The sequence below is a fragment of the Anarrhichthys ocellatus genome, unplaced genomic scaffold, assembly GCF_004355925.1.
Source record: "Anarrhichthys ocellatus isolate YVR2014 unplaced genomic scaffold, GSC_Weel_1.0 scaffold313, whole genome shotgun sequence".
Lineage (NCBI taxonomy): Eukaryota > Metazoa > Chordata > Actinopteri > Perciformes > Anarhichadidae > Anarrhichthys > Anarrhichthys ocellatus.
The window spans coordinates 1637-28090 of record NW_022280323.1 but is presented as its reverse complement, the minus strand read 5'-3'; the positions used below and the strand labels follow the sequence as shown (position 1 = coordinate 28090).

Sequence of the window (26454 nt, the reverse complement as noted above, 5' to 3'; positions counted from 1 at the left end):
AAAAGCAGTAAATCACACTTATATAATATAATATAACATGTTTATTTATTGAGATGCCCTATGGACCTTGTTATAGGAGGTAAAGATCAGGAGAAGTAAACATGAAGTGTAAATATGAATACTGATGTTAAATTAAGCTATGAGTTTTCACTGTTAATTTACCATCTCAATTAAATGTTGATGTCTCCATGACCAAGTTAAGCAGATGAGACTGAGGACAACTATGTAGAAGAAAAGATGTTCACTTTGCCTAATATGTAGCTTGACAGAGTTCTCCATGTGTGCCCTGGTGTTCTCATGTTTCCTTACTTCCTCATCCCTCACTCCCGTAACTGTCCATGCTGAATCTGCCCCCGTTGTTTTAAAAAGCTAAATAAATTATTAGCATGACGTCATCCAGCTAGCCAAACCTGTCTGGTGTACAGCTAGTACAGAAGCTTCGCATGTACTGCTTCCCTTTCCCGCTAGTCTGCTGTCTGATTGTGGGGTCAGGCTGATCTGATATCAGCTCTTTGGCCTGCAGAATCTCCGCCAAAGTTCTCCTCTCAAACGAGACTTGGAGGAGTAGTGCTCGCGCTGGCGCTGGCACTCGCGCTCGCCTGTAGAGACTTCTCCTGACGAGAACGCGGAGATAGGGGGGCCAAATCCCCGCTGAATGTATTTGAGGGCGCTGATTGGCTAAATTGTATGTCACTCATTTATATCTTTAATCAGCAATTGGCTAAACTGCTTCATAGACTCTTTTGGGCCAAAACGATTTTGCCCCCCTAGCTGCGCGTTCTGAGACGTGTCGTGCACACAGGCGGAGAGCACAAGCAGACGAGCACACAGGCGGAGAGCACAAGCAGACGAGCACACAGGCGGAGAGGACGAGCAGGAAAAGCATATATTTTGCGCAGATATCATATTTTACACATATTACTGGGTACATTCCATAGTTCAAAAACACAAATATTTGTATAATTTATGATTATTATAATTTTTTTTTGGACCATCACCATGGCCATCACCATGTTTTTTTCGCAACCAATGAAGAGAAGTTACCATATTTGGAATGCAGATGAGTGACGTAGAGACACCGTATGTGTCTCTGATAGTGGCAGCGACCTGCCAATCACAGTTAGTCCGCCCTAAAGCATACTCTGCTTTATGGTCTATTTGACTCTAAATGAACCATAATTTACTAAATGAACATCATGCTGTGTTGAAGAAGACTTGAAACTAGAGATTGAGACCATAAACTCATGTTTACAATGTTTACTGAGGTAATAAATCAAGAGAGAAGTAGAGTCATTTTCTCATAGACTTCTATACAATCATACTTCATTTTGGAAACGAAGGAGTCGCCCCCTGCTGGTCAGTACAAAGAATACAAGTTTTAAGACACTTCCGCACTCGCTTCACTCGACAGAACCGGAGGTTGGCCCCTGGGTGTTCCTCCGCTTACCTTGTTTACCTTGTAAACAGTCACTGCTTTTAGTGATGAAAGCAGAAAACAAACATGACTGGAGAAAGCATTATGGATTCATGAGTGTTGCCAGATGTACCATAGTTATCGGGTTTGTAAGATAACTTTGTTCTCTGTGATGTACGATCAATAATGCCAAAAGTGCTATGATCTACGGTGGTTTGACAATTTTGTGACGCAAACAATTAGTGGTTGATTTTGATCTGCGGTGTCTCATTTTCATTCATTTCCAGATCGCAAAATATGGATCCTACGTCTATGTTCACGCATCTCTTCTAAGGAGACTTCTTTCCAGCCAATCATGCTCTGTGTAGGCTATGATGTTAATCATATGTGACTCAGGAGCATGGCTGCCACTCAATGCTTATTTAAGGAGAGTTTACATCACTAGTATGCTTAAAAAACACCAACGTATCTTGGTTATGATTCGCATACAATCATTTTCCTCAAAATTAGCTAATCTTAAGCCTCTGGTATGTTGGGGCCATGTGTTTGGATTCGCCATGTGCTTTGAGACAAAGGAATTTGTGATTTGGGGTTGATAAGGGCCAAACGCCCAATAAAACTATTTCACACATCCTTGTGAAATTCTGAGGTAGTTTGGTTGAGAGAACACGCCGCTGCTCTTATTGGGCCACAAAGGGCCACAGACGCCCCAGGACCCCCGTGGCTCAGCCCCTGTTTCCATAAAACAGCCTTGCTCCCCCATCTCTATGCCATTCGATGTGATTCAACACGCAACGTTGCTGTGTTTAAAAAGAAAATCCTAGGTTAAACAGTTTTATATTCACTGGATGAATCTACTGGACTGTTTCGTTGTTTTGTTTTTTGTTCGCATCCTGGAAGAGCAAGCGGACAATTTTCCTGCAGAAGTGAAGAAACGGACTTCTTCAGAGAAAGAGGACGACTTCTATTTCCCATCCAAGCCGATCCATGCCGGTTACAAGGCCGAGAAATTCCCTTAACGAACTGAAGGAAATATCTCTGACACACAGAGAGTGTCGTCATCGCGCAGCACGGAGCTGTGTTGGGATCTGACTATATGGCTTCGACATGTGCTGTGGAACAAAGAGAGTCAGGCCTTCCCTTTTGCAAGAAAAGGTTTCATCCTGATTGTAGTTTGAGCACCAAACCCCCAGCTCTGAAGAAATTCACATTAGGGTGTGAGTTTCCTCCCCCCGAAAACTATGTGTTCCTGAAGGTACCTGAAAGCAGCGCTGCAATCTAATTGGCCGAGAGCCAAGACACCCCAGGACCCCTGTGGTTCAGCCACCATTCTACAAAACTACCAGCAACCCCCACCTCAATGCTTTTTCCCTTCGACCTCCGTCGAGCTAGGGAGCACACCAACGTTGTTTCCCTTTTCAACCAAATCCTAGGTTTAACAGTTTATATTCGCTGGCCGAATTCACCAAACTGTCTATTTTATCTTTGTTCGTATCCACGAAGCGAACCCCTTTTTAGTCCTGCAGAAGTGAAGAAGCAAGACTTCTTCAGAGAGAGAGAGAGAGAGAACTTCCAATCTCCACCAAGCGCCTCGTTTGCTCCGGACATAAGGACGCGAAAATCCCTTATCCAGACAACAGCGAATCTCTCCTACCGAGAGAACACCTCCCGCAGCCGCGCTGCCTGGGCCCAACGAAGCTCAGAAGAACCTCTCAGAAGAACCCCCCTCAATCATCACGATTGCATCGTACCGTAAGGTGAAATAGAGTTAGAGAGAGTTCATTTGTGTTTATTTTATGTTTGTGTGCTTAAAGTACTGTTCATTTTTATAACGTGGTATATGCTTTATGATCACCGACACTGGCGATCCCTGAAATTGCTAGTGTTGTGTAGAAGTTACCGTGTATTCTATGCTACCGTGATTCGTGTCGAGACAGCCGCAGTGAGGTCGAAGTTGCTTCTCATCAGTTCAGGAGGTCAGAACCGCCGGCTGAGACAAAGAGTCGCGGTTCTTGCTCCCCTGGCTGAGAGAGCAATCTTCCGTACTCCAGCGCGGCGCAGAGGATCTTAATCTTTTTTTTTATTTCATTTTGTTTTGTTCCTTTCCCTTCTCTTTTACTAATCCACACACACACACACACACACACACACACACACACACACACACACACACACACACACACACACACACACATATAGCTTTGAGCTAATGTAGCTACTTTGCTAAACGGCTACCGGCACGTATAGACGCCAGGTCTCCTGTTGGCTATCCGCCATTTTTGAGTCTCACGCATGAGAGACGTCACTACGTCCCAACTACGTCATACGTCGCTGAGCTGTTCCCTCGCTCCTCCCCCTTACGCACACACACACACACACACACACACACACACACGCGCACACACACTTCCCCCCCTCTTTTCAATCGTCTGTTGATTTTAGATAGCGTGCTCATGAATGTATAGTTGTTGTTAGTTTAGATATTAGTTGACTAGATCATTAATATTAGAACGTAATAAACTGTTATATTTTAAAGAGCAGCTGTCTGTGATTACTTTGTGCATGTATTGTGATAATAGCTGTATATGTGGTCTGTGCTCAAACTTAAACCTTCACTTTCACTCTGAATGTGTAATAGTACTCAGACTATTGACATTGCGAGAATGATGAACACTAATTATGAGACTTAGTTTTATCGTTTGGTTATTGGTCCCTGTTCGCAGGGTGGTGCCCCGTTATTATTAATAATCATTAATAATTGTTACTGACATTAATAATTCTATTGATGTCAAGAATTTAGTTTCTTAGATGCTGATAACCCAAACATGCTCCTTTACGTTCCCAACATATTGGTGCCCCCTTTTTGAGGCTATGTTATTCCCAACAGCTGCGTAGCCTGAGTCAGCATAGAAACTCAGAAGGACCGCATCGACCGCCACGAAATCGACTCATAGTAAGGCAAATAGAGTCTGAGCAGATTTAGTCTGTTGTGTTTCTTATCTTGTTTGTGTTGCTTAAGTTACTTTGCCATTTTTATAACGTGGTGTATGCTCAACAATCGCCGAGATGAACGACCGAGATCGTTAATGCTGTGTATTTCAATTCTGCTGCAATCGTGTTGAGATGTTTCATCGCTGGTGAGGCCGGAAGTTGTTTCTCATCAGTTCAGAGGTCAGGACCGTGGCTGTGCGAATCAGAGAGTCGTCAGCTCTGTTTCTGTAGATGAGAGAGCAATCTTCTGTACTCCACCACGGCGGGGAGGATCTTAATTTGTTTTTTGGAGGATTTATTTTGTTTTGTTTGCTTTCTCTCTTCTTTTACTAACCCCCACACACATATAGCTTTAAGCTAATGTAGCTCAGGAGTTGCGCTAATGGCTTCAGACACGTGTAGATAACGAGATCTCTATTGTCTACCGCCATTTTAGACTTCGCCACGTTTTAGATTACATCATACGTTGTCTGAGCTTTTCACTCGCCCTCCCCTACACACACACTGCATGCAAACACACACACACACACACACACACACACACACTTCCTGTCTGTGATTACTTTGTGCATGTGTATTTTGATAATAGCTGGATATGTGGTCTGTGGCTCGAACTTAAACCTTCACTTTCACTCTGAATGTGTAATAGTACTTTGACTATTTACATTGTGAGTGAACACTAATTATGAGACTTAATTTATAGTTTGTTATTGGTCCCTGTTCGCAGGGTGGTGCCCCGTTATTATCCATCCATCCATCCATTTTCCTCCACTTATCCGGGGTCGGGTCGCGGTGGCAACAGGCCAAGCAGGCTGACCCAGACTTCCCTCTCACCGGCAACATGTTCCAGCTCATTCTGGGGGATCCCGAGGCGTTCCCAGGCCAGCTGGGAGATGTAATCCCTCCAGCGTGTTCTGGGTCTTCCCCGGGGTCTCTTCCCAGTTGGACATGCCTGGAAAACCTCCAGTGGGAGGCGTCCAGGAGGCATCCTAATTAGATGCCCGAACCACCTCAGCTGACTCCTTTCGACGCGAAGGAGTGGCGACTCGACTCCAAGCTCCCTCCTGATGACCGAGCTCCTTACCCTATCTCTAAGGCTGAGCCTGGCCACCCTACGGAGGAAGCTCATTTCGGCCGCTTGTAACCGCGACCTTGTCCTTTCGGTCACGACCCAGAGTTCGTGACCATAGGTGAGGGTAGGAACGTAGACCGAGTGGTAAATTGAGAGCTTTGCCTTCCGGCTCAGCTCCCTCTTCACCAAGACGGTCCGGTGCAGCGCCTGCTTTACTGCTGCAGCCGCACCGATCCATCTGTCGATCTCCCGCTCCATCTTACCCTCACTCGTGAACAAGACCCCAAGATACTTGAACTCCTTCGCTTGAGGTAGGCCCTCCGTCCCCACCTGGAGGGAGCAATCCACAGGTTTCCGGCAGAGCATCATGGCCTCAGATTTGGAGGTGCTAACTCTCATCCCCGCCGCTTCACACTCGGCTGCAAACCGCCCCAGTGAATGCTGGAGGTCACGATCTGAGGAGGCTAACAGGACCACATCATCTGCAAACAGCAGACAGGCGATCCCGAGACCCCCGAACCTGACGTTCTCCACCCCCAGGCTGCGCCTAGATATCCTGTCCATGAAAGTCACGAACAGGACCGGAGACAAAGGGCAGCCCTGGCGGAGGCCAACACCCACCGGGAACGTGTCTGACTTATTGCCGAGAATGCGGACCCAGCTCCTACTGCAGTCGTACAGAGACCGGATCGCCTGTTGTAACGGGTCCGGCACCCCATACTCCCGCAGCACCCCCCACAAGAACCCCCGAGGGACCCGGTCGAAAGCCTTCTCCAAGTCCACAAAGCACATGTAGACTGGTTGGGCAAACTCCCAGAACCCCTCCAGTAGTCTTGCGAGGGTAAAGAGCTGGTCCACTGTTCCACGGCCGGGACTGAATCCGCATTGCTCCTCTTGTATCTGAGGTTCGACAAACGGTCGGAGCCTCCTTTCCAGCACCCTGGCATAAGCCTTCCCCGGGAGGCTGAGTAGTGTGATACCCCGGTAATTCGAGCACACCCTCCGGTCCCCCTTTTTGAAAATGGGAACCACCACCCTGGTCTGCCAGTCCATGGGCACTGATCCCGACCCCCATGCGACATTGAAGAGGCGTGTCAGCCAGGACAGCCCAACTATGTCCAGCGCTTTCAGCATCTCAGGGCGGATGTCATCCACCCGAGGCGCCTTGCCACCAAGGAGCTTTTTAACTACCTCAGCGGCCTCTGCCAGGGATATGGGTGAGCCTCCCCCTAGATCTTCAGGCGCTTCCTCCTCTGCAGAGGACATGTTGGTCGGGTTTAGGAGTTCCTCAAAGTGCTCTTTCCACCGCCCGACGATGTCCCCTGTCCGGGTCAGCAGTTCCCCCCCCCTGCTGAGAACAGCCTGGGGTAAGCCCTGCTTTCCCTTCCTGAGCCGTCGGATAGTTTGCCAGAACCTCCTTGAGGCCAACCGAAAGTCCTTCTCCATGGCTTCCCCGAACTCCTCCCATACCCGAGTTTTAGCATTCGTGACCACCGCAGCTGCAGCCCTTCTGGACTGCCGGTACCTGTCAGCCAGGTACACTTATGAGCCACCTTATGTTCGAACATGGTGTTCGTTATGGCCAAACCATGGCACGCACAGAAGTCCAATAACGAGACACCATTCGGGTTCAGATCGGGCAAGCCGTTCCTCCCAATCACCCCCCGCCAGGTTTCTCCATCATTGCCCACGTGAGCATTGAAGTCCCCCAGGAGAACTATGGAGTCGGTAGGTGGCGCCCTTTCCAGGACCCCTCCCACCGACTCCAAGAAGGCCGGATACTCTGAACTGCTGTTTGGTGCGTAAGCACAAACCACAGTCAGAGCCTTGCTCCCCGCAACCCGTAGGCGCATGGAGGCGACCCTCTCGTTCTCCCGGGAGAACTCCAACACAGCGGCACTCAGCCGGGGGCTCGTGAGTATCCCCACTCCCGCCCGGCGCCTCTCACCTTGGGCGACTCTGGAAAAGGACAAAGTCCAACCTCTCTCCAGGAGCTTGGTTCCAGAGCCAGCGCTGTGTGTGGAGGTGAGTCCAACTATATCTAGCTGGTATCGCTCCACCTCCTGCACCAGCTCTGGCTCTTTCCCCGCTAGCGAGGTGACGTTCCACGTCCCTAGAGCTAGTCTATGCCGCCGGCGATCGGCTCGCCCAGGCCTCCCGCCTGACCCGCCGCCCGGTCTGCATTGCACCCGACCCCGATGCTTGTCCCTGCGGGTGGTGGGTCCACAGGGTGGCTGCTCCATGCTGTTTATTCGGGCTGAGCCCGACCGGGCCCCATGGGCGAAGGCCCGGCCACCAGACGCTCGCCGACGAGCTCCCCTCCTGGGTCTGGCTCCGGGAGGGTGCCCCGGTTTCCCTGGTCCGGGCGAGGTGGCTAAAGTCCGTGGGCTGCTTATCATTAGGGTTGTTTGAACCGCTCTTAGTCTGGGCTCTCCCCCGAGACCTGTTTGCCTTGGGAGACCCTACCAGGGGCTAATGCCCCGGACAACATAGCTCCCAGGATCACTGAGCCACTCAAACTCCTCCACCACGTTAAGGTGGCGATTCGTTAATAATCTTACTGACATTAATAATTCTATTGATGTCAATAATTTTGTTTTCTTATATGCTGATAACTCAAACACGCTCCTCTTCGTTCCCAACAGGTACAATAGTTCAATATTTCCCATGTGGCAACGCTGATTGATAATTCTCGGTCATTTAATGTCCACTTTGAGCAGGGCTACAGTGTATTTGAATTATACACAGTACCGTCATTTCATTTACAGTCATTTCAAAAGCGTTTGAAAGAGTTGTACGGTAATTTGAAACAATCTATTCAGTAAATAGCGAAGCTGTCTGTTTCAAAACTTTATAATCATGTATTCAAATGCAAATAAGCTATAAAGCTAAATAAAAGAAAAGAACAAAGAAAAATAATTAATTAAATAGACAAAAATATGAGTTATAATAATCATCTGCTTATTCTGATCAATTTGACCGGTACAGACGTGATTACTATAAACTGTTTCCACTGTAAATCATTTAATATTCTTTCAGCAGGAAAAGTTTGTCCAACCAGAGCTGTGCACTACAAAACAACTCTCTAGCTGAAAACATCTGTGAATAATCTGCCTTCCTCTTCTCAGACAGATTCTATTCCCAATCCATCCCCCGAGTGATTGCTGTCACTGGCAGCTGCCTCCAAAAACTGCACCGCCATCACACCAACTTCCTCTCATTTAAATCCATCCATCCATCCATCTACACCGTATATCCATCCATCCATCCCCAAGGCTGTACAATGTGCTTGTTTGCTGAAACACTGAAATATCAGACCTCGAGGCATGCGTCAATTACACACACACACACACACACACACACACACACACACACACACACACAAACACAAACACACACACCTGGCAGGTCTCAGTCCCCTGGATGTTTCCTGCTTTTAGTCAAAGAAAGTCTGCTGCCGTAGATGGGTGGAAGTGTGGGCAGAAAAAGAAGAAACCGGAGGAGAAGGGATGAGTAGCGATGGATAGGCAGACAAAGAGAATAACGCAGAGCAAGAAGTGGAGGAAAAGGAGGATAGGGGGAAAAAAGATAAATGAGATACAACAATGCACCAAGATGCGAGGAATGAAAGCAAAGACAGATGCAGAGAGGGGGAAGTAGGATGGAGCCGGACAGGCAGAGGTAAGGAATGATATACAGGATTAGTGACAGATGAATAGCCGAGTCCCCTGTTCCTGCTCTCCTCTGCTGTCATGACTCTAACTCCCCCTCCATCTTTTCATCTCATCTGCTGCTTTTTGCTCTCCAGTCCAGTCTGATGTCAGGAGAGCCAAAACCGATTCCAGCCGTCCCGGGTAGGGTTTCATGTCACATCCTCAGTTCAGTAGATGTGGTCCTACGAGGAGTGTGATCAAACTATTTGTATATTTAGTTTTGAACTACAGATGGTGACAGAGCCATTCTTCAGTGAAGGTAGATCACAAATAGACTAAATCAAATATTCAAAAACAAGATTAAAGTTTTATGACTGCATCAAATCACACAGAAGATTCTAGGGGCTCCATGCATCATTTCACACGCATTGAATTCATGACTGTATTTCTGTCCGTAATCTTTGAAAACTCGACCAGAACTAAAAATAAAGTTCTGTAGAATTGAACAAAGCTTGAGCAGACAATGCTTGCAATGATGGATCTGTCAACAGCTCTGTCGGGTCATTAAAAGGTGGTTAAAGGTAGGGTTGGTAATCTTTTTAAAAAAACGTTTTGATATTTTTGTTAAATTTTTCATTGCATCCTGACAGCAATCAATGAATGACAAAAAAAGCCTTGAAAGGTATTGTAATGAAGATCATGTGCGACTACCTAAAGTTGTTAAACCTCTAAAGAGTGGCTCCAGATTTAATAAAATGATCATAGTCTGAAAACAAGATTTTGACATTAATGGCAAGTTCACTTATTGAAGATTGGTCATCTTAATTAAGTCACCATGAAGACCCTTATTGTTTCAGTTGGTCTTATTCCCAAACCAAGTTTCAATTAAACTATCCATCCATACATCCATTTTCCTCCGCTTATCCGGGGTCGGGTCGCGGTGGCAGCAGGCCAAGCAGGCTGACCCAGACCTCCCTCTCACCGGCAACATGTTCCAGCTCATTCTGGGGGATCCCGAGGCGTTCCCAGGCCAGCTGGGAGATGTAATCTCTCCAGCGTGTTCTGGGTCTTCCCCGGGGTCTCTTCCCAGTTGGACATGCCTGGAAAACCTCCAGTGGGAGGCGTCCAGGAGGCATCCTAATTAGATGCCCGAACCACCTCAGCTGACTCCTTTCGACGTGAAGGAGTAGCGGCTCGACTCCAAGCTCCCTCCTGATGACCGAGCTCCTTACCCTATCTCTAAGGCTGAGCCCGGCCACCCTACGGAGGAAACTCATTTCGGTCGCTTGTAGCCGCGACCTTGTCCTTTCGGTCATGACCCAGAGTTCGTGACCATAGGTTAGGGTAGGAACGTAGACCGCGTGGTAAATTGAGAGCTTTGCCTTCCCGCTCCATCTTACCCTCACTCGTGAACAAGACACAAGAACAGGACACAGCTCCTACTGCAGTCGTACAGAGACCGGATCGCCTGTTGTAACGGGTCCGGCACCCCATACTCCCGCAGCACCCCCCACAAGAACCCCCGAGGGACCCGGTCGAAAGCCTTCTCCAAGTCCACAAAGCACATGTAGACTGGTTGGGCAAACTCCCAGAACCCCTCCAGTAGTCTTGCGAGGGTAAAGAGCTGGTCCACTGTTCCACGGCCGGGACGGAATCCGCACTGCTCCTCTTGAATCCGAGGTTCGGCAAGCGGTCGGAGCCTCCTTTCCAGCACCCTGGCATAAGCCTTCCCCGGGAGGCTGAGTAGTGTGATACCCCGGTAATTCGAGCACACTCTCCGGTCCCCCTTTTTGAAGATGGGAACCACCACCCCGGTCTGCCATTCAATGGGCACTGATCCCGACCCCCATGCGACATTGAAGAGGCGTGTCAGCCAGGACAGCCCAACTATGTCCAGCGCTTTCAGCATCTCAGGGCGGATGTCATCCACCCGAGGCGCCTTGCCACCAAGGAGCTTTTTAACTACCTCAGCGACCTCTGCCAGGGATATGGGTGAGCCTCTCCCTAGGTCCTCAGGCGCTGCCTCCTCTGCAGAGGACATGTTGGTCGGGTTTAGGAGTTCCTCAAAGTGCTCTTTCCACCGCCCGACGATGTCCCCCGTCAGCAGTTCCCCCCCCCCTGCTGAGAACAGCCTGGGGTAAGCCCTGCTTTCCCTTTCTGAGCCGTCGGATGGTTTGCCAGAACCTCCTTGAGGCCAACCGAAAGTCCTTCTCCATGGCCTCCCCGAACTCCTCCCATACCCGAGTTTTAGCATTCGCGACCACCGCAGCTGCAGCCCTTCTGGCCTGCCGGTACCTGTCAGCTGCTTCAGGAGACCCCTGGGCCAACCAGGCCTTGAAGGTCTCCTTCTTCAGCTTGACGGCTTCCCTCACCTCCGGTGTCCACCACCGGGTTCTCGGGTTGCCGCTATGACAGGCACCGATGACCTTCCGGCCACAGCTCCTAGCGGCCGCGTCCACAATAGAGGCTTTGAACATGGTCCATTCGGATTCCGTGTCCCCAACCTCCCTCGGGATGTGTGAGAAGTTCTTCCGGAGGTGGGAGTTAAAGACCTCCCGGACAGGGTCCTCCGCCAGACGTTCCCAGTTCACCCTCACTACATGTTTGGGCTTGCTGGGTCTCTCCAACCGGTTCCCCTGCCATCTGATCCAACTCACCACCAGGTGGTGATCAGTTGACAGCTCTGCTCCTCTCTTCACCCGAGTGTCCAAGACATACGGCCGCAAATCAAATGATACGATTACAAAGTCGATCATTGATCCGGCCTAAGGTGTTCTGGTACCAGGTACACTTATGAGCCACCTTATGTTCGAACATAGTGTTCGTTATGGCCAAACCGTGGCACGCACAGAAGTCCAATAACGAAACACAATTCGGGTTCAGATCGGGCAAGCCGTTCCTCCCAATCACCCCCCGCCAGGTTTCTCCGTCATTGCCCACGTGAGCGTTGAAGTCCCCCAGGAGAACTATGGAGTCGGTAGGCGGCGCCCTTTCCAGGACCCCTCCCACCGACTCCAAGAAGGCCGGATACTCTGAACTGCTGTTTGGTGCGTAAGCACAAACCACAGTCAGAGCCTTGCTCCCCGCAACCCGTAGGCGCATGGAGGCGACCCTCTCGTTCTCCGGGGAGAACTCCAACACAGCGGCGCTCAGCCGGGGGCTCGTGAGTATCCCCACTCCCGCCCGGCGCCTCTCACCTTGGGCAACTCCGGAAAAGGACAAAGTCCAGGGCCAACGCTGTGTGTGGAGGTGAGTCCAACTATATCTAGCTGGTATCGCTCCACCTCCTGCACCAGCTCTGGCTCTTTCCCCGCTAGCGAGGTGACGTTCCACGTCCCTAGAGCTAGTCTATGCTGCCGGCGATCGGCATGCCCGGGCCTCCTGCCCGACCTGCCGCCTGGTCTGCATTGCACCTGACCCCGATGCTTGTCCCTGCGGGTGGTGAGTCCACAGGGTGGCTGCTCCATGGTGTTTCTTCGGGCTGAGCCCGACCGGGCCCCATGGGCGAAGGCCCGGCCACCAGACGCTCGCCTACGAGCTCCCCTCCTGGGTCTGGCTCCGGGAGGGTGCCCCGGTTTCCCTGGTCTGGGCGAGGTGGCTGAAGTCCGTGGGCTAACTGTCATAAGGGTTGTTTTGAACCGCTCTTAGTCTGGGCTCTCCCCTGAAACCTGTTTGCCTTGGGAGACCCTACCAGGGGCTAATGCCCCGGACAACATAGCTCCCAGGATCACTGAGCCACTCAAACTCCTCCACCACGTTAAGGTGGCGATTCGCGGAGGAGTAATTAAACTAGTGCAAACCATTTGACACACAGTAAGTGTGGAGATCTCAGGGGCCCTTGAGTTCTGAGGCCCTAATGCGGTTGGTAACCCAGCCCACCTTCTTATTGATTTCATCCCCACAGTATATCTATCGCTGACTGTAGGAGTCTCTAATTAATATTCTACCAGTCAGCAAAAGGAGATAGTAGATGAGTGGTTATTATAACCCTCTAATTGGGATCAACTGGTCGTTGAAAAAATAATTAAGCCTATTTCATCGGGTCCCTAGAACCTACTTTAAAGGAAAACCCATATTCGATTAGGTTCAATTGTGCCTTGAGAAAAAAAACACAATTTCAGTGTTCCAACTCTTAGACTTTTTAATATTTGGTGAAATATAAGGACTCAAATTGGCCCGCTTTGGTTGAGGTGTGGAAAAAATGAGGCCTTGATGTTTGGATTGGAAAGGCGCAATGATGAATTCCCCTTGAACGACTTTTAATCAAGCACTTCCAAGGACGTCCTTTCATTCATCTATTAATGTACCTTTGCGACTTCATTTTATTTGTCAAAAAACAGTAACTTTAATGGATGCTGAGGGCCTGCAGGAGCAGCATAATACACAACTCATCCCAGAGTCATATGTGGAACATATGTAACTTTTTCCACCCTGATTTCTATGAACAACATAGAAAATACCGTGCTGACACCGAATACTTTAGTAAAACCATTGACAGGCTTCAGGATGAATTGATCTACCCACTCTGATGAAGCCGACATGCTGAAAAATGTCTATTTAAGTCATAAATCTGTGCCTGCGTTGCTGATTTCCTCCTTCCGCAGCCTCATCTCATGCATCTGGTAAGTAGATGAAGATCTGCTGGGGCGCCATTTCCATTTCACAGCACAATACAAAGCCATAAACCAAAACTGCATGAATCGCTGTAAACAATACCAGCGACATGACAAACAGCACATGGAAATGTTCTCAACGCACGACACGTGACTCGCCGTCGTCCCTCTCCACCGACAAGAGTTACTGTCAGGGAATAAGACGGTAACAAACACGGGGGCCGTAGAAAAACACTTTGTGACGCTCCCCAGAGCAGGCAGTTCCAGACGAATCCTCCCCACCCCCAACCCCCACCAACACACACACATATACACCAACTCAACAACACCCCCAATGCGGCGGGAGGGAACTGGGATGTGACAAATCAGCCGGGACCCTGGCAGTCAACTTCATGTCCGGCGATAATGAGCTCCCGCCGGAGACGACTCTCACTGGGAGGGAACAGCGACTTGGAAAAAAACGTTAACGGCGCGCTAATCGGCCGAAGCGGAGTTGTTTAAGGGAACAAAAAAAATGTAGATAGAAAGGTGTGAAAACTTGAGGGTTGGAGGGTGGGAGGAGGAGGAAGACAAGCAGATGGGTGGAAAAACATAACCAGGAAGAGGGGATGAGCATGGGGGGCCTCCTCGGTGGATCGGGATCTCTGCTGGATGCGCATGGGCAGAATCGGAGCACACGGTTCCAGCCCTGCCTATAAGCCTCCCACGGTGTGGCATGTGCGTGTTTACAGAGGAGGTGGGTGAGTTGATGTGTCATTTGGAGATGCCTGGAACTGCACCTCAGTGAGGACACTGGGGGTGGTAGAGTGAGGTGTGTGGGTCGGGGCAGAGCTCGAGTTAGGCCTGCACTCACCATGGAGTAATGTCACTAAATAATGACAGACAAGTACAGGTCCAAAAAATGTTTTTGTACCGTAACATTACAGGAGGATAGTTACTGTGTGGTCACCTTCAGTCATTAATTAAATGGATCTAACTCGAAGATGACTAGATCTGGGTTAACAATAAATGCACCATGACACAAGGCAAAAGTGTTGGTAGCTGTTCTGAACAGCCACACTTAAAGGCTCGGTGAAAAAGGGCCACGATAACCATATAAAGTTGGGGGCAGCTGTACACAATCTCTCCGTGGTTGTTTGAAGAATGAAAACAAAGAGAGGTCTTCGAGCAGCCTGCTCCAAACCAATTCGGCCTGTTGGGATCATGTTGGTGAGACAAAACGCAACATCTCCACTGTTGCTCTCCCGGAATGTTGAGGCAATACCGTTCCCCCTTTGAGTGACGTCAGTGTTTTAATATTAAACAATTTGAATATTTATTCCAATCAAAGTTCATAGCTTATACACCGTGTTCCTAAAATGTCAGTGTGACACATTGTTTGTCCCTTCAGTAAAACTGAAACCATCAAATGCCATCAAAGTGAGTTGAGCGTAAAAGTAACCTCAGTCTTCCAGATACAAATGATTGAACCAAAATGTGTTTTGATGATTATCAAATTAAAGAAGGCAGATCTGTCTATCATATACCATTTTGTCAAGGGTTTTTGCTTGCCAGTAATTCAGCAGTTAGCGGTTCATCTTTATCTTCTGTGCTGCCTAAAGGAAGCTTCCTTGGCCTGAAGATAGATCCAACATGTCTTGAGGCAGCATTGCATATTCTGGTCTATTGAGACTGCTGTCTGTGTTGTGATTGGTCTGTCATGATGGATTTCTCCCCATTGATTGCTGAATGTCAGTGTTCTAGTATTTCTAGCATGGCTCACAGGAACGTTGAGTTGTTCCCATTTTGCCAGTGAATCACTCGTCCCAGCCAGTTTCTTTTTTCATGAACAGCTTAAAGTGTTTTTTGGATGCATTTTTCCTTTAAATCTCATCAAATGGTTTGTTAAACTGGGTTCTTTTCCAAGAACTCATTTGCATTTGAAACAAGAGCAAGAACTTGAGTTGTTTAATAAAATGATTATAGATTCTTTAATTTAACATGAGGTGCATATTTTCTTGCACACTATTATTTGCCTTAAAAATGAGGAAGACAAACTCTTAACAGGTCAGAGGTTCAACTCTCCATTTAAATGAGGTTGCAATGTGAGCAGGATATTTTTTGCAGCATGCGGAGACCACAGGACAAGCTCCCTTCCGTCGAGAGCAGCCCGGTGCTCCGCATAGTGTGTCCCTTCTGCCACATTGGCACCGGGGCTAACAGTTCTTGCCATTTGCCCCCCACCCTGGATGCAGGGGAGGGATCCATCATCCTGCTCGCTGCCCAACCAACCACCCCAAAAACAGCTCCACTTCCCCCAGAACAAACCACCAGCGCTGGATGATCTGGTTAATCTCCACGATTCACACGCTGAAGCGCGGAAGAGGAGAGGAAAAGAAGACTCCCTCCCTCTTTCTATCTCTATTGTCTTTCTGTTAATTTCTTGCCCAGTCCCCCCCACCCCCCCCCTCGTTTCCTCCTCTCCACCGGAGAACTTTGAAATAATTTGCGTCTCGTGGGCTTTTATACATTCTAATTTCCAACTAAATGGGACATCTGTTTGAGAAAAGGAAGATTTGCCATGGTTGCCAAGGCAACTATCACTCTGAAAGGAAGAGAGGGGGAGCGGTTGCGGGAGGCAAGAAGAAGGAAAAAAAAAATAAGTCCGACAGCTTTTATGGACAGAATTAGACTTTGGTGGAATATTATCCCTGCAAGACAAACAGCAGCAGGGCCTGTTCTCTCTTTCTCTCTCTCTTCCCGTCCCTCTTCATGTCATCCTCCCTCTCTTTATCATCTCTCATTCCACTTTCCCCGTCTCCCACTGTCTGTCTGTCTCCATCGGCTCTTTTCTCGCTCACGCCCTCATGTCTTTTTTCTGTTTCCCTTCCTTCCCCTTCTCTTTTTTCATCTCCTTCTCTGTCCCTCATGCTGCTGCATCATCAGAAATATCATCATGAAATCTGCCTCCAATTAGAGGTCTAAACCCCCCTGTCCAACCCCCGACGCCCACCCGTGACAGCTTTTCCGCCATCTGAAACGTCTCATCCGTGGGGCTGAGGCGCACCTCACACTCCCCGGTAATTGGTCATTATTTAGAACAAGATGGGACAAATGTGCTTCCCCCAGCGCTTCTAAATGCAAGTTAAGCGGCCCTTCATTACAGCGGCACTAACAGTAAGGAATGGTGGCTCTGTAAAAATGTCATACGCCGAAGTCCAGACACGACAAGGCAAGGTGGGGGAATGACTTCTCGCTCTTCCTTACCGTGACATTTCATGGAGGCTTGTTTGAAGGTAGAAAGTTGGAAAACAGGTGAAGCGGTGCGGAGTCTGTTTGTATTACGATGAAATCTTCCGACCCGAAGGGAAGGAATTAGGTTAAGAGAAAAAAGCAAGGAAAAGGGTTGTTTTCTGTTGACAGCAGTAGAGCAGAAATTGTCATTATAACCGTCGATACTGTTTAAAAAAATGATCAGCAGCGGTGCTTGGCATAACAGTCCATTGGTCGCAAAACTCTCTCTGACAGGTTTTTGCAGTAAAATGCCGACACAAACCCCAAAGCGCTTGACTGGAATAAAAAAAAGGTGGCGGTACTCAAAGCTAGAAGCATGCATCGCAGAACCTGCAGCACAAGTCATGCACAAGTCAAAATATAGTTCAAATAACTCCAGAGGCATTTTTTCCCCTTCATAAGAACACATGTTATGTGTCAGTGGCTCTTAGTCCAGTTGCAAATTCAAACCTTAGTCCAGGTGCAAATTCAAACTTTAGCACCAGACTTGTCTGATTTTCACACAGAGATAAGAAGAAGGCTATAGTGGTACCCAGCAGCACCTGAGGAATATGTCATAAAGTAATAATGCTGTTTGAAACATCAAATCTTTTCAGCTGTAGAGATTGCATCCTCGAGCAGCAAGACGCTGTGGACTGGAGGCTGATTCTGTGATAGTCTTCAACCTCTAACTTTTCAGGTTTCACTAGCCCTGTGATCCGGAAGCCTCCAGGCAGATAAACGCTGCTGTCAAATCCGACCTGTTTGGTGAACTCAAATTAATTATGGTGCCGTGGTGTGAAAGCTGTCTGTCAATTTGTGGTGCAGGCAAATCAGGTGACAAAGGATGGACCAATCAGCGTCCTGTGAGGAGCTACTGGTAACTACAGCCGTGGTTTAGGTTTGTGATGTGCTTCAATAGCATCAGTTCTATCTGAACTAGAGATAATGTCGTTATTGAAAGAAGAGCAAAGAACCACACTGAAGGCTTTTCTCCATGGAAAAGATATTTCCACTCTTCTCCTGACTGGCTTCGGCAAGAGTTTGATGGACAGATGGTTCATCCAATCACCTACCAAATACTTTTTGAAAGTGCCTGCCCTTTTCCAAACAGTTTCCAATGACAATTTCTCGGGTGGTTCTGTGTTCAGGCGGGGTCAGGTTAGATCAGGGTGGATGGATGGATCAAAGTATCACAGGACTGTCAGTCACCCAGGAGTCCGCTGTTGATGTCTGTTATGAAACCAATGTTGACTTAACTTAACTGCACATACAAAACGAATGCTACTTAACTTACAAATGTAACCTAAGTTACATAAAAAAGGTACTTATTTTACTCCAAGTAGTTTTGTTTCAAGTTTTTGTTTCTACCAGCTGCTAATAATGCTTTGTCATCTGCATAGAAAACCAACAGTTAAATGCAATGACTTTAGGTCAATAGGCATTATGGTAAATGTAGGACTTAAGACAACACTTATATAATAGCACTGATAAATATAGCACAAAAGAATAAATCACAGCACTTCACCATAAAATAGCACCCAGAATTCCGATTAAATAATCCTAACATTGCCAGAGTATGCAAATGTGTTTGTCAGTATTCTCTTTAAAGGAAAAACAGTGAGACAATGTGACTTGATTTCAGTACATCAACATGTTTATCTTGCTTGAAAGGCTCATTTTAATGCAAGTGGATCAATCTGAGTTAATCTGCCTTGTTTCACGGCGAACACATTTGTTTATGCAAAATTGCTGCGATAAATGAAACTGTGTTTTGAGGAAGCAGAATCATCTCATTTGCTGGTTTTATGCCAGCACGAGAAGAGACAGCGAGACGATACAACTCTCCAGCATGGACACTTTTTGCAGTGTCCGCGGCATTCCCGACTCCCCTGACTCTGTGGTCAAACACCGAACATAACCGCTCGCTGATGAACTGGCGAGACGGAAAGTAGAAAAGGGTGGGGAGCGGTGTGTGTGTGTGTGTGTGTGTGTGTGTGTGTGTGTATAGAGGCAAGACTGGAGAGACTGAGGCGAGGAGGAACATACGGATAGAATCACTTTAATTCAGTTTTTCTCCTCGACAATGCCACGTGCCTTGGGGAGGGAAGGCATGTGTGAAATGGAGGGAAATGCCCCGTAGCGTGCCATAACACACAAGCTCACACACAAACACTGACACACACCCACGCACATTGAAGTCCTGCCCCTGGAGGCCATTTAACAGGTAATTTAAAGAGAAATCCCTCCAGGGAAACGACACAGTAAATGTCCTCTCGTCTGTTCTTCCTCCCTCCATAACTGTTTATTCAGCTACAGGGCTGTAGACTGGCAGACACTTAGCGGAAAAGAAGAGATGAAATTGAAGAAGAGTGGGGGGGGGAGAAAAAAAGAGAATGGGGGCGCGTGAGAGGGTGGGAAAGTGACAAGTGTTAAAGTAGGCCAATTTTTTTTGTCTTCTTCTTTCCTCCACCAACCCCCTTAAGTACCCGTTTATTAATGTTCAGTGTTCGTAGGCTACTTTATTTGGGTGCTGTGGGAGTTTAAGTGCTACGGGGATGGAGGTGGGAGATGAAGGAATGGAGGAGGTGAGGCGAGAAAGGAGAGGACAGCGCCCCCGGGGGTGGGGTGGGGGGATTTGGGAGTCTCAAAGTCAATATGATGTTAATTTAGTGTGGGCTCTGGTGAGGACGCCCAGAAACGCATGAACTCCCAACTGTACGTCTCTCTGTCTCTTTACATCTTTAAAGGAGCACACCGGTGGTGCTGCATGTTCTGGCCCATTGACTACAAGCCGTGCATACATTACATTACTCCGACAGAATCCCAAAGCCTATCACGTCTTTTTGGATTCATTTCCTGCCCTACAGCTATTGATTTCAGTGGACTATGGAAATCAACTTGACAAAACTTCTGAGCAGCATCTATCACACTGAGCATTTTAGGTGCTGTGTATTTTTCGGCTTCAAAAAAGGTTAGGCAAAGTGCCTAAGACAAACCGACACATGATGCGGACCACATTCTCATCGAGAACTAAAAAAATGCTGGCTGCCAAGACTCAGTAGCACAAAGATACAACTAATGCAATCTCGTGGAACAGCGTATAAATAGCACGCCACTTTAAGGAACATTCCACGTGTCACAAACGTGCAACGTTTTGACTCATACTCCACTTTACTGTCTATTTGAATCTAAATAGATCATAATTTACTAAATGAACATCATGCTTTATTGAAGAACACTTAAAACTAGAACTGGAGGAGTCTTCCCCTGCTGGTCAGTACAGAGAATGCAAGTTTTAAGACACTTCCGCACTGGCTTTACTCAGCTTAGATAAGCATTTTAAGCTTTTCACTTACAATTTCAAGCACCGGGGTAAACGTGAAATGGTTGGGGTTAGGTTAAGGCAATAAAACACCTTAGTTAGAATTCGGAAAAACATGTTTGGGCTTAAAATATATATGTAAATTAAAGGAAGTATGTACCTAAACAATGTAACATTAGAATGAAAAAACATGTCACAAACTTCAAAATAATTCAACGACACTTTTGGTTCCACACAAGACATGAACTCCTGTATCCTGGGTGAAAGTCCTGTGTTAGGTTTAGTTTGACTAAAACCACCACAAGTAGTTTTTCTCACATTTTATATCACGTCTCTTCACTTGCTCTGAGCGTCGCTTGTTCTTTTACGTCCCAAGCCCTGAGCATAGCATATTCACCCTAAAACTCACCTCAGTCAGTTCAGAATAAATGGCGGTAAATGACACCAAAAGCAGGAACAGCGTTGTGTGTCATTCATACGCCATTTGGCAAGACGAGGCAGCTATTGTTAAGCTGAAGCTAAGTTTGCTCTACTGTGCCATAGTATTTAGCTTTATGAGCTGATGTTTTGCGAGCTCTGAAGAGGGCAAACTGCTTGATCAAAGATCGGACGCTCTGAAGGAACCGCGCTGTCGCCAAAAAGTCAATCCTGCATATACTTCATTCTAATTTTCCCCAGGAAATGAAAGAACAGCAGCTTCCCAAGTCTACACAATATAAATTCAAAGAGATGCCATGACTTTGGCATGATATTGCTCTGGGAATTTTATTTTATTATATTGTGTGCCAGTACAGTGGCACTATGTAAACTAGAAAAGTGCACTCAGTAGAGCACCATCTAGTGGACTGAAAAAGCAATTGATTTGATTTTTCTAGTAAATTTTTTATTTATTTTTTATTTTTTAATAGTTTATATAACAAAAGATCGATTCTTGGCGTCCATGTATCGATACAATATCGCCACGCAAAATATGGCGATACTATGCTGTATCGATTTTTTTCCCCACCCCTAGTAGAGAGCATATCTCCCCCAGGTATGTCTCCCTCTACCATGTACCATGCATGTAATACTTGACTTCTTTCTTTACAGGGCTTGTACAAAGGCAATAAAGTAGTCCATGAATATAAGATACGAGTTAGTAGATAAATACAATCACAACGGCATTGTGGAGGTTGGTTTATGGCTTTTTGCCAGTTACACCTACTGTCTATGGGTTACACTCGTTGTCTTTTTGATTCTTCACAGTACATTTTGTTTGTATGCCCTCTGACAATTTGGAGAATAATGCAGAGGCTCGCGTTACGGCTAGAGACAAAACTTTGCAGTCAAGATGGCGACGAAGATAACAGAAACATGGATTCACTTCATCTTGTATCATGCTTAACTTTAGTGGTTCGTCAAGATCAAGATACCAGGTGCTCCAGTTCAAAATGAGACTTTTCTATGGATATAGCTATATAGCTTTTGAGCCACGCCAAAGGCCGAAATGTGGCCTGCAACAGACTGTGTAAGGCTTGTTCTAAGCATAGCTGACTACAGGACATGCCTCAAGCTACTGAAGCAGTGGTTGATCACTTGCTGCCCGTTAAGAGGAGTGAGGAGTCAGCAGTCAATGACGGAATAAAACAGTCAAAAAAATAGGTCTTTGAGCATAAGAAAACATAAGGCGGATGAGTCCAGTAGACAGTTATTATTCGCACAACCACAAAAAGTTGCTTCTAAGGAACTTTTGATTTCAAGAACTTGAACAAATTGCCTATGCTTTCGTTTTGCTGGTGGGATTTGAGAGTTGGCAGTAAAACAGCAACATCTTCAATGCAAGAAATGGCCAGAATAACACAGCGTCTGTATCCGCTTATTGTGTGTCTTTAGGACTTAACTCTTGGCTTTATAGCGGCCATTTCTCACATCTTGGAAATCAGACTGGTCTTGAAAATGCCCCCCCCCCGCATTGCAAACGCATTACCACATGACGTCTGACTAAAACAAAGGCCACTAAATGTTCACTCCAATGGATTTGCTACCTAAGTTTCTGCAAGTTGATTTTCATAGCTTCCGGAAATGAAGTGAAACCAACGGCTGCCTGGAAGGAAGGAAATAGGTCTAAAAGAACTGATAGAATGTCTTATAAAATGGTTGGCAGTAATGTAACCTAACACAATTTGTAGTTAATGGGCTAAAACATGCAACACCACCGGCAGAGCAGTTGGCTCAGTCACTCGCTGAGTTCTTTCTCTCCATCATTCAAACTTCTCTTTCTCTGAAGTGTCCCCTTGTCAGAGGGAGAACAAAGCAAACTCAGCACCGAGAAAGATGGTCAAATTACCTTCATGCCATATCCACCATCATTAGACTCATTATCATTAAAGGAAAAGCTTGGCGCGCCACCGCTGCATTGTACCTCTCCTCTTCCACCTCTCTGCTCTCCTTTACGTTCACTGGGGGCCGTGAAAATAAGCAAGTTAATTAAAGTCGGCGAGAGTCCTTTCCATTTCTACGCTCATCAGTGAGGACAAGCCATCAAACGGAACACAGGTAGTCCATTTCTGTCAAATGAGAGAGTGGAGGGAGGAGGAAGACGAGATTGGGTTGGTGAGGGGAGGGGGACAGAGAAGAGGAGGAGGCCTCTCTTCATCTCTTTAGTTTTTGATGAGCTTTCTTAATTGGGCCACTATAGAAGGAGAAGTGAATCCTCAATAATTAAAAAATCTAATTAAGGAGTCTTTTGCATCTCCGTCCTTAATTATTCCACGCGGAGCAGTGGGGAGCGATACATTTCTGCCGTTTTCATTTAAAGACGAAAAAAGGTTCTCTCCCGTCGTTCCGTGCAAATCCCCCATCAACAAACATACTACTTTGTCTCTCTCATCCCTGTGTCTGTTTGTGTGTGTCTGTGAACAAGCTGCCTGTCTTACATTCCTCAGAGACCATCTTTAGAAACATTTAAAGAGATTTAACCCATTAGTACCAACCTATATAGACGATTTTCCTCATCTGCCCCCCGCCTGTCCTCCCTTGTTGTTTCTATCCATCTCTTTTTTGACCCACTGACTCAAACTTCATGCCGAATTCAACAGTGAAAAGTATTCAAAGACAAGACGGTGCTTGAAGACCAAGAATTATATCTTGACCCTAAAACACGTCCCCTTAGGATTTGGATTCAAGTCTCTAACCTATTAGTTTCAAAGCTATTAGGGCTGCCCCCTAAAATTCAATTATTCGTAGCATGCGTCAAAGACCCTCGAGCCAAATAGTCTACTGTCAAAGTTTTACACGTCTTCCGTCGCCTGGAAAATAGGCTAAATGTTTAAAGGATAAGGCTGGGGATATATTTTTACACGAACAGACCCAAACCCAAACAGTGAATGTATCTACTAACAAGTATAGTTTGTGTATCAAAGCCTGATACATCTTCTTCCTCTGAGCCTTAGAGCTCCATTGTGGTTAAAACACATCAATGTTGCACTGGGTGACATGTTCCTTCACCACCATGATCACACTGTATTTTATTTTAACTCAATCCCACATGCACAGTCCTGCTGCCACAAATACTCACTAGAGAAATAAATGGGGGTTAATCCACTGCTGAAAGTAGTCCCAAAGAATTGCACCATTTCCTTGTAACGTTTGCTAAAAACTACAATGACCAGCTATTTTAGGAAATTAGTGAGCCTTTTGATGCTATACATTTGTGAGCAATTGTTAAAGACTGATGTCTCTAGAAATTCTTGATTGTCGTGACGAAAGATAAAATAATTGGCGCTCTGATCATTTCTGCTACAAAGCACTGTTTTTGTGTTTTTGTGTTCTGGCTTCTGATAAGACTCTTGGACCTGTTACTCAAACTGGACTTCCTGGATCTAGAGTGAGGATACCCGACGGTTCGGACAACTATCAACAAATGATGTACGGGTTAAGCTTACTTGACTTCAAGATCTTTTTTGTTAAAATATAGTGTAAACAAATGAAAATGATGTACCTATACTGTCTCTGTTGGGATAGACTAGACTGTTCAGTGCTGGGGTTTATTTACGTGAGCGTATATAATGACTGTAACCATGGTGACAACAACAGCGTGACAGGGTAACACAAATTCAGAGCCTCTGCTTACATTGACTGTGTTTAAAATGGTTCAGACATAAAACACAGAATGCCTGTTGGACAAGGGTCGGGTTTGAACAGAAAAATGCGGTCCGAGCCATACTCTACCTGGATCGTATTTCAAGTAGCACTGGAACCTGGTACCTGTTTTCAGTTGGAACGCCCAAGAGTTAAAATAAGTCCTAATAACAGGACTTATTTCTAGTCCTGTTATTAGGACTCCCACGGTCATGCAAGTCTGTTAAGTGAAACAAGTATGTGCATTACTTAACTGCCAGTACGTAGGCTAAGAAACTTGCGTAACAAAACTATGTTAAATAAGTCAACGTTGACTTGGTTTAGGGACACAAACATCTGTCTCCTGGGTGAAAGTTCTGTGTTTGTTTGACCCATCCAATCCCTGATCCTCTAATACTGATTTGGATGGGTTTAGATCGGAGTTAGCTGAAAGCCCGGCGTGTCTTATATGTTCAAATGTATTGCAGGGCGTCGCTATGAGACGCAGAGGGGCACTGACCAAGCTTCGGTGAGAACGTGTTGCCTGCACAGGGACTTTGTGCCAAAATCGAATTTCATGAATTTCATTTTTTTGTTTACATTGCATTTGTTTTAAAGTTGTGTTTAATCAAATTGCTTAAGTTTCTTCAAAAGAATAACAATTATTTAATTGCGTACTGTAAGGCTGCAATCAAAGTAGTTCTATTTATTTTCTATGAAAATGGATGGATTGTCTGGAAAAAGTGAAAATGCCCATTCCAAATCCCAAAGACCAAAGTATTTACTTTACTAACATGATTATTATTATTATTGCTGCTACTGCTAAATTTCTGTTTCAATCGACTAATCAATTGTGGAGTGTCTAGAGAAGTAAATGAATCTGCCTTGTAACCGCGGGGGGGGGGGCTTTGGCTCTAGAGATAGAGCGGGTTATACATTCATGTTCCCGCGGTCATGCAAGTCAATGGGACCATTCCTTCAAATCTAATGTGATAAACAAAGTATATTCAAAGCAGAATGAATCACTGTAATAAAGAGAAGGAGAGGTTTTCCCCCCTCTTCCTATCAGACACAAGTTCTTAATTGGCCACTGATGAAAAAATTGCACGGAGCGAAACGCTTGTACTTATGTATTTATGTCTGTGTTTGTGCTCGTGGAGGAGCAGATCCACGAACATGCAACGCTGTGTGTCCCGATCCTTGCAGCCCATTGTTAATAATGACTCAGCCGAGGTTGCCAGTTTGGTCTCTGCTGCCGAGAATCTTAGTTGCTAAATTATGAGTATAGAGAATAGTTCTGAGATCCTGAGCATCCAAGATGTGTGCTACCAGCTGGTGAAACTATTATGTACTTTCTGTGTAAATATTTCATTTCAAAAGTAGCTTTTTTTTAAAGCACCATTCAGGTCAGTAATAGAAAGATGAAGCTTGATTTGACTAATAAATGAGAGATAATACCTCATAATTCTATGCTTTTGAAATGGTACAAAAATGTCCTCTCATCTACATTGTTTATTTGTGCAAAAAATCTTTACCTGACATCCTCTAATTTTTCTAAGCGGAAGGACAATTTGCTTAAAAAGGCTCACTGAGAGCAAATGTGAGAGATTTCCTTTGGAGAAAGTTGACATCCCATAAAAATGGTAGCCTAAATATAGCTACAGAACATTTGTCATGTGTGGCGAAGCTCCTATTGTTTATTGCTCTATAAACAACAATTCATCTGGACTGTATTTGTTTAGCAAATAAATCAATGTTTCTAAATTAGGTACATCTAATGGGGGCTTTTATTTATTTCACAAATTTTGCATCAGACTTGCAGGTGTGACGTTCTAAAATAATAAGCATGTGTAGGTTACCAAAGTCAAAATCTTCCAATGCATAGAGATTCTGATCTCTAAACGGCCCGTGGAGCCGGAAGGGTGGAGGGATCGAAGAGAAAAGAGAGACAGGAAGTGATAAAGACATCGGCAGACGACAGGATGGAGAATGAGAAGAGGCGACGGACAGAAATGAAGAAACCCAACAAATCAGTA

General features: G+C 46.2%; 1 protein-coding gene across 1 annotated transcript in view; it reads right to left on the bottom strand.

Annotated features, from left to right (window-relative positions):
• The window catches only part of LOC116401276 (metallophosphoesterase domain-containing protein 1-like), a 41106-nt gene extending 28527 nt beyond the window's left edge, over window positions 1-12579 (bottom strand). The window contains exon 1 of the mRNA XM_031879600.1: window positions 12544-12579. The gene's annotated coding sequence lies outside the window, so the exon portion shown is untranslated. The remainder of the gene's footprint in view (window positions 1-12543) is intronic.
• Window positions 12580-26454: the final 13875 nt, after the last annotated feature.